Source organism: Pseudophryne corroboree, unplaced genomic scaffold (assembly GCF_028390025.1).
Source record: "Pseudophryne corroboree isolate aPseCor3 unplaced genomic scaffold, aPseCor3.hap2 scaffold_367, whole genome shotgun sequence".
In the NCBI taxonomy this organism is placed as follows: domain Eukaryota; kingdom Metazoa; phylum Chordata; class Amphibia; order Anura; family Myobatrachidae; genus Pseudophryne; species Pseudophryne corroboree.
This window is the reverse complement of record NW_026970019.1, coordinates 26,512-42,485: the sequence shown is the minus strand read 5'-3', so window position 1 is coordinate 42,485 and position 15,974 is coordinate 26,512.

The window sequence follows — 15,974 nt, the reverse complement described above, 5'->3', positions numbered from 1 at the left end:
AGTCCGTAGTGGATGCTGGGCGCCCATCCCAAGTGCGGTTTATCTGCAATACTTGTACATAGTTATTGTTAACTAAATCGGGTTATTGTTGAGCCATCTGTTGAGAGGCTCTATTGTTTCATACTGTTAACTGTGTTTCATATCACGAGTTGTACGGTGTGATTGGTGTGGCTGGTATGAGTCTTACCCGGGATTCAAAATCCTTCCTTATTGTGTACGCTCGTCCGGGCACAGTACCTAACTGAGGCTTGGAGGAGGGTCATAGTGGGAGGAGCCAGTGCACACCAGGTAGTCTAAGATCTTTCTAGAGTGCCCAGCCTCCTTCGGAGCCCGCTATTCCCCATGGTCCTTACGGAGTTCCCAGCATCCACTACGGACTACGAGAAATAGAATTACCGGTGAGTAAATTCTTATTATAGTAGTGTATACACTAGAGATGAGCGCCTGAAATTTTTCGGGTTTTGTGTTTTGGTTTTGGGTTCGGTTCCGCGGCCGTGTTTTGGGTTCGAACGCGTTTTGGCAAAACCTCACCGAATTTTTTTTGTCGGATTCGGGTGTGTTTTGGATTCGGGTGTTTTTTTCAAAAAACACTAAAAAACAGCTTAAATCATAGAATTTGGGGGTCATTTTGATCCCAAAGTATTATTAACCTCAAAAACCATAATTTACACTCATTTTCAGTCTATTCTGAATACCTCACAATATTATTTTTAGTCCTAAAATTTGCACCGAGGTCGCTGTGTGAGTAAGATAAGCGACCCTAGTGGCCGACACAAACACCGGGCTCATCTAGGAGTGGCACTGCAGTGTCACGCAGGATGTCCCTTCCAAAAAACCCTCCCCAAACAGCACATGACGCAAAGAAAAAAAGAGGCGCAATGAGGTAGCTGTGTGAGTAAGATTAGCGACCCTAGTGGCCGACACAAACACCGGGCCCATCTAGGAGTGGCACTGCAGTGTCACGCAGGATGGCCCTTCCAAAAAACCCTCCCCAAACAGCACATGACGCAAAGAAAAAAAGAGGCGCAATGAGGTAGCTGTGTGAGTAAGATTAGCGACCCTAGTGGCCGATACAAACACCGGGCCCATCTAGGAGTGGCACTGCAGTGTCACGCAGGATGGCCCTTCCAAAAAACCCTCCCCAAACAGCACATGACGCAAAGAAAAAAAGAGGCGCAATGAGGTAGCTGTGTGAGTAAGATTAGCGACCCTAGTGGCCAACACAAACACCGGGCCCATCTAGGAGTGGCACTGCAGTGTCACGCAGGATGTCCCTTCCAAAAAACCCTCCCCAAACAGCACATGACGCAAAGAAAAAAAGAGGCGCAATGAGGTAGCTGTGTGAGTAAGATTAGCGACCCTAGTGGCCGACACAAACACCGGGCCCATCTAGGAGTGGCACTGCAGTGTCACGCAGGATGTCCCTTCCAAAAAACCCTCCCCAAACAGCACATGACGCAAAGAAAAAAAGAGGCGCAATGAGGTAGCTGTGTGAGTAAGATTAGCGACCCTAGTGGCCGACACAAACACCGGGCCCATCTAGGAGTGGCACTGCAGTGTCACGCAGGATGTCCCTTCCAAAAAACCCTCCCCAAACAGCACATGACGCAAAGAAAAAAAGAGGCGCAATGAGGTAGCTGACTGTGTGAGTAAGATTAGCGACCCTAGTGGCCGACACAAACACCGGGCCCATCTAGGAGTGGCACTGCAGTGTCACGCAGGATGTCCCTTCCAAAAAAACCCTCCCCAATCAGCACATGATGCAAAGAAAAAGAAAAGAAAAAAGAGGTGCAAGATGGAATTGTCCTTGGGCCCTCCCACCCACCCTTATGTTGTATAAACAAAACAGGACATGCACACTTTAACCAACCCATCATTTCAGTGACAGGGTCTGCCACACGACTGTGACTGATATGACGGGTTGGTTTGGACCCCCCCCAAAAAAGAAGCAATTAATCTCTCCTTGCACAAACTGGCTCTACAGAGGCAAGATGTCCACCTCATCTTCACCCTCCGATATATCACCGTGTACATCCCCCTCCTCACAGATTATCAATTCGTCCCCACTGGAATCCACCATCTCAGCTCCCTGTGTACTTTGTGGAGGCAATTGCTGCTGGTCAATGTCTCCGCGGAGGAATTGATTATAATTCATTTTAATGAACATCATCTTCTCCACATTTTCTGGATGTAACCTCGTACGCCGATTGCTGACAAGGTGAGCGGCGGCACTAAACACTCTTTCGGAGTACACACTTGTGGGAGGGCAACTTAGGTAGAATAAAGCCAGTTTGTGCAAGGGCCTCCAAATTGCCTCTTTTTCCTGCCAGTATAAGTACGGACTGTGTGACGTGCCTACTTGGATGCGGTCACTCATATAATCCTCCACCATTCTATCAATGTTGAGAGAATCATATGCAGTGACAGTAGACGACATGTCCGTAATCGTTGTCAGGTCCTTCAGTCCGGACCAGATGTCAGCATCAGCAGTCACTCCAGACTGCCCTGCATCACCGCCAGCGGGTGGGCTCGGAATTCTGAGCCTTTTCCTCGCACCCCCAGTTGCGGGAGAATGTGAAGGAGGAGATGTTGACAGGTCGCGTTCCGCTTGACTTGACAATTTTGTCACCAGCAGGTCTTTCAACCCCAGCAGACCTGTGTCTGCCGGAAAGAGAGATCCAAGGTAGGCTTTAAATCTAGGATCGAGCACGGTGGCCAAAATGTAGTGCTCTGATTTCAACAGATTGACCACCCGTGAATCCTTGTTAAGCGAATTAAGGGCTGTATCCACAAGTCCCACATGCCTAGCGGAATCGCTCCCTTTTAGCTCCTTCTTCAATGCCTCCAGCTTCTTCTGCAAAAGCCTGATGAGGGGAATGACCTGACTCAGGCTGGCAGTGTCTGAACTGACTTCACGTGTGGCAAGTTCAAAGGGCATCAGAACCTTGCACAACGTTGAAATCATTCTCCACTGCACTTGAGACAGGTGCATTCCATCTCCTATATCGTGCTCAATTGTATAGGCTTGAATGGCCTTTTGCTGCTCCTCCAACCTCTGAAGCATATAGAGGGTTGAATTCCACCTCGTTACCACTTCTTGCTTCAGATGATGGCAGGGCAGGTTCAGTAGTTTTTGGTGGTGCTCCAGTCTTCTGTACGTGGTGCCTGTACGCCGAAAGTGTCCCGCAATTTTTCTGGCCACCGACAGCATCTCTTGCACGCCCCTGTCGTTTTTTAAAAAATTCTGCACCACCAAATTCAAGGTATGTGCAAAACATGGGACGTGCTGGAATTTGCCCATATTTAATGCACACACAATATTGCTGGCGTTGTCCGATGCCACAAATCCACAGGAGAGTCCAATTGGGGTAAGCCATTCCGCGATGATCTTCCTCAGTTGCCGTAAGAGGTTTTCAGCTGTGTGCGTATTCTGGAAAGCGGTGATACAAAGCGTAGCCTGCCTAGGAAAGAGTTGGCGTTTGCGAGATGCTGCTACTGGTGCCGCCGCTGCTGTTCTTGCGGCGGGAGTCCAAACATCTACCCAGTGGGCTGTCACAGTCATATAGTCCTGACCCTGCCCTGCTCCACTTGTCCACATGTCCGTGGTTAAGTGGACATTGGGTACAACTGCATTTTTTAGGAGACTGGTGAGTCTTTTTCTGACGTCCGTGTACATTCTCGGTATCGCCTGCCTAGAGAAGTGGAACCTAGATGGTATTTGGTAACGGGGGCACACTGCCTCAATAAATTGTCTAGTTCCCTGTGAACTAACGGCGGATACCGGACGCACGTCTAACACCAACATAGTTGTCAAGGACTCAGTTATCCGCTTTGCAGTAGGATGACTGCTGTGATATTTCATCTTCCTCGCAAAGGACTGTTGAACAGTCAATTGCTTACTGGAAGTAGTACAAGTGGGCTTACGACTTCCCCTCTGGGATGACCATCGACTCCCAGCGGCAACAACAGCAGCGCCAGCAGCAGTAGGCGTTACACGCAAGGATGCATCGGAGGAATCCCAGGCAGGAGAGGACTCGTCAGACTTGCCAGTGACATGGCCTGCAGGACTATTGGCATTCCTGGGGAAGGAGGAAATTGACACTGAGGGAGTTGGTGGGGTGGTTTGCGTGAGCTTGGTTACAAGAGGAAGGGATTTACTGGTCAGTGGACTGCTTCCGCTGTCACCCAAAGTTTTTGAACTTGTCACTGACTTATTATGAATGCGCTGCAGGTGACGTATAAGGGAGGATGTTCCGAGGTGGTTAACGTCCTTACCCCTACTTATTACAGCTTGACAAAGGGAACACACGGCTTGACACCTGTTGTCCGCATTTCTGGTGAAATACCTCCACACCGAAGAGCTGATTTTTTTGGTATTTTCACCTGGCATGTCAACGGCCATATTCCTCCCACGGACAACAGGTGTCTCCCCGGGTGCCTGACTTAAACAAACCACCTCACCATCAGAATCCTCCTGGTCAATTTCCTCCCCAGCGCCAGCAACACCCATATCCTCCTCATCCAGGTGTACTTCAACACTGACATCTTCAATCTGACTATCAGGAACTGGACTGCGGGTGCTCCTTCCAGCACTTGCAGGGGGCGTGCAAATGGTGGAAGGCGCATGCTCTTCACGTCCAGTGTTGGGAAGGTCAGGCATCGCAACCGACACAATTGGACTCTCCTTGTGGATTTGGGATTTCGAAGAATGCACAGTTCTTTGCTGTGCTGCTTTTGCCAGCTTGAGTCTTTTCATTTTTCTAGCGAGAGGCTGAGTGCTTCCATCCTCATGTGAAGCTGAACCACTAGCCATGAACATAGGCCAGGGCCTCAGCCGTTCCTTGCCACTCCGAGTGGTAAATGGCATATTGGCAAGTTTACGCTTCTCCTCCGACAATTTTATTTTAGGTTTTGGAGTCCTTTTTTTACTGATATTTGGTGTTTTGGTTTTGACATGCTCTGTACTATGCCATTGGGCATCGGCCTTGGCAGACGACGTTGCTGGCATTTCATCGTCTCGGCCATGACTAGTGGCAGCAGCTTCAGCACGAGGTGGAAGTGGATCTTGATCTTTCCCTAATTTTGGAACCTCAACATTTTTGTTCTCCATATTTTAATAGGCACAACTAAAAGGCACCTCAGGTAAACAATGGAGATGGATGGATTGGATACTAGTATACAATTATGGACGGGCTGCCGAGTGCCGACACAGAGGTAGCCACAGCCGTGAACTACCGCACTGTACTGTGTCTGCTGCTAATATATAGACTGGTTGATAAAGAGATAGTATACTCGTAACTAGTATGTATGTATAAAGAAAGAAAAAAAACCACGGTTAGGTGGTATATACAATTATGGACGGGCTGCCGAGTGCCGACACAGAGGTAGCCACAGCCGTGAACTACCGCACTGTACTGTGTCTGCTGCTAATATATAGACTGGTTGATAAAGAGATAGTATACTCGTAACTAGTATGTATGTATAAAGAAAGAAAAAAAAACCACGGTTAGGTGGTATATACAATTATGGACGGGCTGCCGAGTGCCGACACAGAGGTAGCCACAGCCGTGAACTACCGCACTGTACTGTGTCTGCTGCTAATATATAGACTGGTTGATAAAGAGATAGTATACTCGTAACTAGTATGTATGTATAAAGAAAGAAAAAAAAACCACGGTTAGGTGGTATATACAATTATGGACGGGCTGCCGAGTGCCGACACAGAGGTAGCCACAGCCGTGAACTACCGCACTGTACTGTGTCTGCTGCTAATATATAGACTGGTTGATAAAGAGATAGTATACTCGTAACTAGTATGTATGTATAAAGAAAGAAAAAAAAACCACGGTTAGGTGGTATATACAATTATGGACGGGCTGCCGAGTGCCGACACAGAGGTAGCCACAGCCGTGAACTACCGCACTGTACTGTGTCTGCTGCTAATATATAGACTGGTTGATAAAGAGATAGTATACTCGTAACTAGTATGTATGTATAAAGAAAGAAAAAAAAAACCACGGTTAGGTGGTATATACAATTATGGACGGGCTGCCGAGTGCCGACACAGAGGTAGCCACAGCCGTGAACTACCGCACTGTACTGTGTCTGCTGCTAATATATAGACTGGTTGATAAAGAGATAGTATACTCGTAACTAGTATGTATGTATAAAGAAAGAAAAAAAAACCACGGTTAGGTGGTATATACAATTATGGACGGGCTGCCGAGTGCCGACACAGAGGTAGCCACAGCCGTGAACTACCGCACTGTACTGTGTCTGCTGCTAATATAGACTGGTTGATAAAGAGATAGTATACTCGTAACTAGTATGTATGTATAAAGAAAGAAAAAAAAACCACGGTTAGGTGGTATATACAATTATGGACGGGCTGCCGAGTGCCGACACAGAGGTAGCCACAGCCGTGAACTACCGCACTGTACTGTGTCTGCTGCTAATATATAGACTGGTTGATAAAGAGATAGTATACTCGTAACTAGTATGTATGTATAAAGAAAGAAAAAAAAACCACGGTTAGGTGGTATATACAATTATGGACGGGCTGCCGAGTGCCGACACAGAGGTAGCCACAGCCGTGAACTACCGCACTGTACTGTGTCTGCTGCTAATATAGACTGGTTGATAAAGAGATAGTATACTACTAATATTATATACTGGTGGTCAGGTCACTGGTCACTAGTCACACTGGCAGTGGCACTCCTGCAGCAAAAGTGTGCACTGTTTAATTTTAATATAATATTATGTACTCCTGGCTCCTGCTATAACCTATAACTGGCACTGCAGTAGTGCTCCCCAGTCTCCCCCACAATTATAAGCTGTGTGAGCTGAGCAGTCAGACAGATATATAATATATATAGATGATGCAGCACACTGGCCTGAGCCTGAGCAGTGCACACAGATATGGTATGTGACTGACTGAGTCACTGTGTGTATCGCTTTTTTCAGGCAGAGAACGGATATATTAAATAAACTGCACTGTGTGTCTGGTGGTCACTCACTATATAATATATTATGTACTCCTGGCTCCTGCTATAACCTATAACTGGCACTGCAGTAGTGCTCCACAGTCTCCCCCACAATTATAAGCTGTGTGAGCTGAGCAGTCAGACAGATATATAATATATATAGATGATGCAGCACACTGGCCTGAGCCTGAGCAGTGCACACAGATATGGTATGTGACTGAGTCACTGTGTGCTGTGTATCGCTTTTTTCAGGCAGAGAACGGATTATAAATAAAAGTGGTGGTCACTGGTCACTATCAGCAAAACTCTGCACAGTACACTACTGAGTACTCCTAATGCTCCCCAAAATTAGTAAATCAAGTGTCTAAACGGAGAGGACGCCAGCCACGTCCTCTCCCTATCAATCTCAATGCACGTGTGAAAATGGCGGCGACGCGCGGCTCCTTATATAGAATCCGAGTCTCGCGATAGAATCCGAGCCTCGCGAGAATCCGACAGCGTCATGATGACGTTCGGGCGCGCTCGGGTTAACCGAGCAAGGCGGGAAGATCCGAGTCGCTCGGACCCGTGAAAAAAAACATGAAGTTCTGGCGGGTTCGGATTCAGAGAAACCGAACCCGCTCATCTCTAGTATACACTAGAGGTCTTTCCGAACCCCCTAATCCTAACATTGTAATTTGCTTTAGGGCGCACCTCCAATTAGTCTAGTGTTTCGTATTTTCACATTAAATACTTTCTTGCATTGGTTGGTTAAAGATTAGATCGTATATTTTTCTAGATATAGCTGTGCATAGTCTACAAGGCTACATGCTTCTCCCCTAACTAGAGATGTGCAGCGGGCATTTTTCGTGTTTCATGTTTTGGTTTCGGATCCGCAGTTGTGTTTTGGATACGGACGCGTTTTGGCAAAACCACCCTTTTGGGTTTTGGATTCGGGTGATTTTTTTTTAAAACCTCAAACAGCTAAAATCATAGAATTTTGGGGTAATTTTGATCCTATAGTATTAAGCTCAATAACCATAATTTCTACTCCTTTCCAGTCTATTCTGAACACCTCACACCTCCCAATATTATTTTTAGTCCTAAAATTTGCACCAAGGTCCCTGGATGACTAAGCTAAGCGACCCAAGTGGGCAGCACAAACACCTGGCCCATCTAGGAGTGGCACTGCAGTGTCAGACAGGATGGCACTTAAAAAAATAGCCCCAAACAGCACATGATGCAAAGATAAATAAAAAAAGAGGCGCAAGATGAAATTGTAGTGTGTCTCTCCTGCTCAGTGTCAGTTCTCAGTAGTATCCTCATCAGTGCTCAGTATCACTGCTCATTGTCTTGTGCTGCATTGTGGTGCTCAGTATACTAGAGTACATTACTAATAGTCCAGTGCTGCATCTTGCTGCTCAGTGTCAGTTCTAGTATCCTCATCAGTGCTCAGTATCACTGCTCATTGTTTTGTGCTGCATTGTGGTGCTCAGTATACTACAGAACATTACTAAAAGTCCAGTGCTGCATCTGGCTGCTCAGTGTCAGTTCTAGTAATCTCATCAGTGCTCCGTATCACTGCTCATTGTCTTGTGGTGCTCAGTATACTACATAACCAAATACCAGTTAACGGAATGAACCAAAATCAGCAACAGGCTGATCACAACTGAAACACAACTTTTGTGTAACATAAGCAATAACTATAGCAAGAACTGCAGATAGTGGAGGTCATTCCGAGTTGTACGCTCGCAAGCTGCTTTTAGCAGCATTGCACACGCTAAGCCGCCGCCTACTGGGAGTGAATCTTAGCTTCTTAGAATTGCGAACGACGGATTCGCAATATTGCGATTAGCACACTTCTTAGCAGTTTCTGAGTAGCTCGAGACTTACTCTGCCATTGCGATCAGTTCAGTCAGTATCGTACCTGTTTGACGTCACAAATACGCCCAGCGTTCGCCCAGGCACTCCCCCGTTTCTCCAGCCACTCCCGCGTTTTTCAAAAATACGTCAGCGTTTTTTCACACACACCCATAAAACGCTCAGTTTCCGCCCAGTAACACCCACTTCCTGTCAATCACACTCCGATCATCAGAACGAAGAGAAATCCTCGTAATGCCGTGAGTAAAATACCTAACTGCATAGCAAAATTACTTGGCGCAGTCGCACTGCGGACATTGCGCATGCGCGTTGTCAAAGTCAGAAAAATGTCTCAATGCACGTTGCCATATTTGCACCGCACACTGGTCCGCGCTGCGCGTGCATGCGCTCTCCCGTGGATTCGCATACCCGCAATAACGTGCACTCGCAGGCGCGGTAAGCGTATTTACGGTAGAGTTTATGTAGTCGTAGCGTGCGACTCATTCGTTACAAATGTTCACAATTAATGTAGTTTATAGATCATGGTCCCTTTGATAGATTCTGAAAGTTTGGTTAAAATACAATGTCCCAGAGCTGAGGAATCCCTCTTTATATCGTACAAAGGGTCTAACAGGAATCATACAGCAGTGTTTGGTACCCATCGGAAGAGTATTTAATTAGCAATATTCCGGTGTTGGTTTGGAGCGTATTAATCGCTCGTGCGAATAGTTATGGACATAAGAAGTTTATGTCCATTTCTATTATTTACACATACTCAGGTATGCGGCGGGAAACCCAGTTTCCCACCCACCTGAGCTGTTGGAAATCGTCACAGCCCACCTGTATGAATCACCCTATGACCTTTTGTTATGATACAGGGCCGAATTCCTTCGGCCAATGGACAATGGGATTGTAGGACCAGGAGATTGCATTGTGTGTGGGGCATAAATAGGCAGGCCGACCACATCCAGCTCTCACTCTCTCATCAACGGTTATCTGCTGATAGCCGGGAGCTGGATATCGAGGCGCAGGCGATCATACCCTTTGTGCGTAAGTTTCTCTCCGTTATCATTGTCTTTCTGTGAGCCAATTTCTCTCATCTCATCTCTCTCTCTCTCTCTCTCTCTCTGTTCTGTTCTCTCATATCTCCCCTAGACTAGGCTAGTATTGTATTGTATTAGATAGTATTGTGTTGTATTGCATTTAGGTCAGTGTAGTATTGTCTTTTTGTATTTATTGTTTAGTTCTGTGGTTAGGAAGTCTCTGTTATATTGTAGTGTATCATTTGTACTGTTATCCCCTTTTACAAGTATATTAGATATAATACAGTTAATAGGCTTTGGAACCTAAACCAGCATCTGTGTATTTCCTATAGTGTTAAGTGTTCACTTGAGCGTCGGTGACGCTCAAGCAGCTTTGTAGTTAGTCAGGTTACACAAGGTTGCACTTACACCCTGTACTCACATTAAGGTATTCAGTGTATTTCATTGGTATAAGGTTTTATCATAAAGGTATAGCGTTGTGAGCGTCTGCGCCGCTGGTGATCTCCTCGAGGTCTCGAGCGAACCGCTACGCCATAGCGAATCATTCTGTCCTGTGATCCCTGGGCCGTGAGCGAACGTGACGCTTGAGCGTCTCGCCTACGGCTGAGCGATCGTTACGCAACTAGCGTACCATTACGGTACTTCTTAAGTAAACAGCGTACAGTGTTCTTAGCTTCATAAAGGGTTGTTTATACGACAAAGGAATTTAGCATTGTCAATTGGGGACTCGTCCTATCCTTCTCATATCTGCACTAGGTAGATCAGCAGACATTATCCCTCCAGCAAAGGGTGGGAGGTTGTCTCACAGTGCTGACGGGATAAGCGTCTGCTTCGCTTAGATAAAGAATGCTGAAGGAATCCGGGAACCGGAAGTAAGAACAAAACGCTTGTGTCTTTTTTAAAACTGTTTATTTTTCTTTTGTCTTGCGTACGCACGCATATATCTGCATTTCTGTTTCATTTTCGTATATCACTATTCCTGTTTGCCAATTTTATAGTTGATAGAAAGTGCTAAAAAGAGATTTGCTGTTATTTCATAGTAGAGGTGATAGTTAAAGTATAGAACAAACACACGGTTTGTCTGAGATACAAGGCAGTCAGTGTGGATTGCGGTAGATGATCAGGGATCATTTACATTGATAAAAAAATATTGTGTTACGGTGGATCCTTTGCATTGCGTACACGTGTCGCTAACAAAGACTAGCGTACGCAATCCAAAAGGCAGACGCACGCAGCGTTCATTACGCAACGTAGCGTCCGGTTACGCCCACGTAGCTCAAGTTGTGATAAAGTGAAGTAACGCAAAGGCGATAATTAACGCACAGCGGTAGATAACGCGAAGCGGTAAATAACGCAAATCTATTTTTGGAAAATCTGAAATTTAGTTTAACAGATCCTGCTCCTAATTGGTAACACTTTTGGCCTAAAGACAATTTCTGCGCAGAAATAGATATAGAAACAAAAGTGTACTTGTGTTGAGTGAGTGTGTTTTGTATACAAAAGTTTATATAACTTTAAGGTGGAACCAAAAGGAAAGCCGGGTACTCGTCAAGGGACATACGTGTAAGTGACATATACGGTGGCCAGGGAGGCATCCCTGGTTAAATAATATTTGAGCATTAGAGTATAGCGGACCATAAGGTAACAAGACCAGGAGGTCATAAGGTAACAAGACCAGGAGGTCGTAAGGTAAAAGGTCCGCTATAAAAGTCCAGTGGCACAACGCCTGGGGTGTTGGTGCAGAACCCATATAGGCCATACAAGCTCTGGCTGAAGGAATCGCAGCCGGAAACATAGATTCCATTGATCTTTCAGTACATGACAAGTAGTGCTCGTGTACTGAACGATTGGACCGCACGTAATTGTGTGCAGTAGTTAGTAATCTGACCTAATACCATTAGAGTAAAGTGGTCACAAACGCTATTTGTACATTCTGACGTGATTTGTGTAATTTTTTATTTTTGGAAGGGAAGTTCGCTGGTCACTCGGGAACTATCCAACAACCGATACTTACTGGGGACTGGTAGGTCCAGCACGCCCCAGTAAATAAAGGTTTACAGGGGCCCTAGGTTGGGTACAGCAGCTCTGGCTACAGTGATTGCAGCACAGGCCAACGTGGGCGAGAAGTAAGTGGGGTACTTGATAAACCACCACCGCCGGCCTGCCCAAGGACTTCTTGGTTTGTTTGTAAGGGTTCGCTGAAAGCCTTGATATTCAAGGAGGAATAAGCAACGCCTGCAGATTATGGGGGCCAGTTGTTCAGGTAGGGGGCGATCAACCTCGGTTCGGGTTGATTCAGAGAACCGATCCATCGGGTCGGCACGATATGTGATGTGTAAGAAATATGGAAATCACGCTGAAGTTTTATGTGATGAATGGGAGAGAATGACTGTACAAGACAGGGACAAATTCCCAAGAATAGGTAGCTTCAGTCCAGACGTGTTACAAAATTTAAGGAGGAGGATAAGTCTCATTGAACCAACGAAGAGACAAAATAAACATTATGAATATTTACAGTTATGGCAACAGGAAAGTGAATTACAAAAAGAGTCTATTGACTTTTCTGACTCTTATCTTGAGAGGAGAGATATGGCAGCAGGAGAGGAGTTGATTGTGGAGAGAAAAGCACAAAGGTGGAACAATAAAAACGCTCTTAGCAACTGTAATATAGATTATAAGGATAAGTGTAATAAATGTAACCATGATTATTGTAATACTGTTGAATGTACAACTATTAACCTGTGCAAGCTGCACCCCATGTCAAACCTCCCTCAGGAATACAAACAAGAAAGTGAGCCCAGAACGATGTCGGCACCTCTTCCAGAAGCCATCCTACAAGACATCCAGGTGGACGCGACCAAATTGGTAAAGGCAATAATCGAACCCCCTAACAGAGGGTCAGGTGAGGTCGTGTCCACAGGTACGTACAATGTTTCATATCACGCACAAACAGAGGTACCCCATATTGTAAGACCAACACAAGATGATGTAACTGAGCTCGATCTGGCCAGGGTGATCTCAGTCCCCAATGGGAAGACTGACGATCAGGGAATCATTCCCGTCAAGGACAGTGCAATGCGCTGTCTCTTGTCCCGGACCGAATTGAGATCAATTATGTCCGAATTTCCTGATCCTGGGAAAAATCTAGCCAAATGCCAAAGGTTTATTAAAGAACTAGGAAACGCCACAGAACCCACCAACAAAGAGTGGCGGACAGTGCTGAGGGCATGTTTGCCCTCCAGGGTTGACCCTGAAAAATTAATTGCTGATTGTAAATTAAACATGGAGGTACCCTGTATGGAGGAACACAATCAGGAATGTATTAGGCAGATTAACCGACAGTTAGGAATATATTTCCCAACCACTGTCAAGTGGAGTGAAATTTTCTCCATAAGGCAAAACGAAAAGGAAAATGTTTCTAATTATTTCAATCGAGCACTGCAAATAATGGCTAGGAACACTGGGATCGCAGACATCAAGACAAATGCACAACATAAAGGAATAGCGGTTAAGGTATTAATGAATGGTTTAAAGGATGAATTAAAAACAAGGGTACAGACCACCAACCCAAACTGGAGAGAGATCTCGGTGGCCGCACTAAGAGAGGCCGTCATTAATCATGATCAGAATAGCACCAGGTACAGAGAGTCACTAAAAGATAAGTTAATGGCAGCAAATATTCAGGCCCAAACCACAAGACCACCCCAACAAAAGCCACACACCCCTGCGAGAAATCCAGATATGAAAGTCTGTTACAGTTGTCATAAAAAGGGACACATTGCAAGAGATTGTAGGTCAAGAGAAAAACAACACCATAATCATAAAAACCAAAGAACCAGGGAAGTACAGGGGAAACGATTGATGATGATGAACATCCGAGCGTTTGAGGAGGCATCAAATCAACCAAAACCCCAGGCCATTGGCACATGGAGGAACTTAAGGATTTGCGATCTGTGCAAAAGAGAAGGGCATTATGCCAGTAACTGCAACAGCCCACATAAAATCAGACCCCCTAGACATGAAAATGAGCAAAAGTTATGACACACCAAATTACAAGCAGGGATCATATAGGAAGAATTTTGGGCCACACCCATAATATATAGTTAGGAAAGGTGATCATTAGGACTGATGGTAAGCCTGAGGTAATGGTTAGTAAATTGGGAGGTCATTCACTGAAGACACAGGAATGACCAGGTTAAACGTTGTAAAATGTATTTGTGAAAAATGTTTTTTCTCTCTCTCTCTATCCCCATCTCTGACGATCATTGGTAAGAATTCAAACATTGCATATTCGCTTGGTCCTTGCAGAAGTCTACCAAACCCCAGCATGACCTATCCACCACAATGTATTCTGGCCAGATACAGACAGTGGAATAATGCAAGTGCTGGTGGGGAGGGACTGCTCAAGGAAACCATTAGACACGTAGATACGACAGCCTAATAGTCTGACAATGTTTTCTTAATGTTGACAATGTTTAAAAATGCTTTGTTTCTCTTCTCTTATTGATGGTTATTGTCGAGTTATGTAATGTATATATGCACATGAATTGTTCTCTATCTCTTGTTTTTTATTTTCTCTCTCTTCTCACTCATGTTTCCATGATTTAAAGATGGTATGTCACCCCTCAGTTGGACCAATGGTAATGCCAGATTTTTGCTCTACACAGAAAGATCGCTAGTTAGGAAGAAAGATTACATCACCAGAAGGTTCATTCGGAAGACTGAAGAGACAGCACCTTTTGAGAGGACAGCAGAACAAGAAGAACGACAAGACGAGAGAACTTATTATCGTAACAAGTTCTCTCCCCCTCAAACTGTTTTCTTATACCCCATTTACAAATTTCTTCTTTTCTCCTCCTGTAAGATGGACTTGCCCCAAGAGACTGTGATATGGATTTTCCCGTTAACCATGATGTTGACCAGAGCAGTCTGTTTCGGTGAGAGTACCAGTGAGGTCGAGAAAGGATCCAGAAAGGTCCTGATGACTGAGACGGAGGTGTAAATTTCCAATAGCAACCCAATCACCAAGCAAAGGCGAGTACCGGGCACGATCTAACAACCATGTTATTTGTAAACAATTGTGAAGGATTGTTAGTTAAAAAGAAAACTGTATCCGTAGGCTCTGTAACAATAATGCCAATCCAGTTTTAATATCCATATGGACCGGCATCCATTGAGTGACTATCACTCCTTAGTGGGTAATGTGTTAAATAAGACCGATTGTTGGGTATGCTCTCAAGTACCTCAGGGACACAGCAAATCAGGGCTAGTACCATTTCCTTTAACGTTAGGGGAGGTACTTGAGCTAAGTGGTGGGAGACCGGTGGACCGGAGGTTTAATATCTCCAGCCCTCCTAGTTTGAAGCTCCACCAATACCATGTGGATAGGTCCCTCATATGTTTTAACATCTCCAATCCCAGAAAACCGGGAAATTGGGAAGTGTCATGGAGCAACCTTACCATGACCTTTTCACACAGAGCAGATAGAATGCCTACAGATACAGAGCTGGTACGCCACATAGCCAGTAGAGGAAAATCTTTTCGGTATCGATATACCTTAGGAAATAGGATTACTAGAGTTGGAGAGGTATCACCAGGATACTGTGCACATGTCATACAAACTGATACGTGCATTAGGCAGATGGAAGAATTAGGGTCAGGAGATTTCACCTGGAAGGTTTGTAACATGGTCATGTCCTTCTCCGTCCCTTATGTTCTCCCCGATGATGCATATTTCATATGCGGGAGAAAGGCGTACAAGTGGCTTGCCCCAAACTCTGAAGGATTGTGTTATATTGGAAAAGTATTGCCTGAAGTGATGACTGTTACACATGACAAAATGAAGGACATACACCGTGGTGCCCAAGCTCCTTATACTCACACTCACTACAAGCACCGGGTTAAAAGACAACTGTCAGAAAGGTTAGAGCATCCGGCCTCTGATCTTATCCATGAATCCACCGGGATTCAGGTTCTGGTAGCGTTAGATTTCACTCGTACCGCTCGAGGAGTGATGAATTATAAATACATTTCCGCACTCGCCAATTTGTTAGATAATATCACCGAAATGTATGATGACACGTTTAGATACACTGGAAGAGAACTTCAA